Source organism: Centropristis striata, chromosome 4 (genome assembly GCF_030273125.1).
Source record: "Centropristis striata isolate RG_2023a ecotype Rhode Island chromosome 4, C.striata_1.0, whole genome shotgun sequence".
NCBI lineage: Eukaryota > Metazoa > Chordata > Actinopteri > Perciformes > Serranidae > Centropristis > Centropristis striata.
Window position 1 is genome coordinate 16,612,235 of NC_081520.1, and position 1,970 is coordinate 16,614,204.

Sequence of the window (1,970 nt, forward strand, 5' to 3'; positions counted from 1 at the left end):
TTTCAGTGCTTGCGCACATTAATTTTGGGTTGCTGGTGTGATACACTGCAAAAAACATGAAGCTTACCAAGTATTTTCTTCTAATATCTAGCAAAAGTATCTTAATTATATTGTTTTGAATATAATTACCCACTGACCATAGCTTCATGTGCTTATTTAATTATCTTATTGTTTAAATACTTGTTTTTAGGATTGATATTGTGAGCTTTTTCATGCTTTTCAAGCTATTCAACTGTTGAATACGGTGAGTTTTAAAATATTGGTTCCAATTGAGAGTTTTAGTTTCATGTAGGTTGAATGCTATTTCAAAAGCATTTTCTACCACCAAAACATGCTTGTTTCAAATATTACTAGCTTATTTTAATGTTACTACAGTTGGGCTATTCAAGCCACAATTGCTCAAAATAAGTATATTTGGATTTATTTCAAGTCATCATTATTTTTTCCAGTGCTTAGATATTTTTACTTATTTAAAGAATTCTTACAAAGAAAAATTCACTTACCGCACAGGCAGATAATTTTACTTGTTTCGAGCATGTATTTGCTAAATTCTAGTTATTTATTTCTTATTTTTTGTCAGTTGGTTTTTGCAGTGTACACTCCCAGATAAGACAAGTCCTTTTTTAATGGGCTGCATAAATCAGAAACGCTTTAGTACAAGAAGTACAAAGACTAAAAAGTATGAAGCAGCAAATAGTTAACTGTAGGCAATAAAACCATTCAATAAGGTTGAGATAAAAAGCAGGGTTGGGCTTCAAAAGAAACAACGTTTTAACCATCAGACGCGGTTAAACCGGTTGAGATGACTATTACTTTCCCTGTAAAAACTCCTGTATTCCGGCTTTAGTTGACTCATTATTTCATTATTTTGTTGTTGTAATACTCATTTCAGCCACAAGAGCTTGAAGAGCACCACCACCCCGTGTTTTAAATATAATTAAAAACACCCAACAACAAAATGACACTCATCTGCCAATTCTTTTAATTTAGTTTTTTACAGGTGGATAAAGTAACTCAGAGAAATTTTAATATAGTTTTAAAATTTTGAAAATTTGCTTAATTCTAGTTATTTATATGTTATTTTTTGTCAGTTGGTTTTTGCAGTGTACACTCGCAGATAAGACAAGTCCTTTTTTTATGGGCTGCATCAGAAAAGCTTTAGTACAAGAAGTATAAAGACTAAAAAGTATGAAGCAGGAAATAGTTAATTGTAGGCAATAAAACCATTCAATAAGGTTGAGATAAAAAGCAGGGTTGGGCTTAAAAAGAAATAACTTTTTAAACACCAGACGCGGTTAAACCGGTTGAGTATGCTGACTCTTCGCTTCACTGAAAAAAGTCCTGTATTCCGGCTTTAGTTGACTCATTATTTTATTTTGTGTTATCTCCTTTAGTTTTCAGCTGCAGATTATAAATTAAGCCACCAAAACTACTTGGTTAGGTTGAGGAAAAGGTCATGGTTTGGGTTAAAACAGACCCATTTAAAACATTAAACAGGCAGACAGACAGTATAAGAAAAAATAAACCATGTCAACATACAGTGATGGAAAAAGTATTCAGATCCTTTACTTTAGTAAAAATACTAATGTACACTGTGAAATTACTCCACCACAAGTCCTGCATTCAAAGTAAAAGTATCAGCATCTAAATATACTTAAAATATCAAAAGTAAAAGTACTCTTTATACAGAATAGACCCACTTAGATTGTTATATATATTCCAAATATATTATTTGACTATTATTATTGTTCATTCATGCAAGCAGCATATTTTTCTCAAGTTAGGGCTAATTTTAATTACATAATATACTGTTATGAGGTTTTATTAAAATAAAAAAAGTCTTATTCCTTTAAGTTGATTATGTTTTTTATATTAAATCTTCATCCGAAAAGTAACTAAATTAAAAGTAAAGTATAAAGTTACGTAAGCATAATACAATTTAATACATAATATATACCAAAAACATGTGA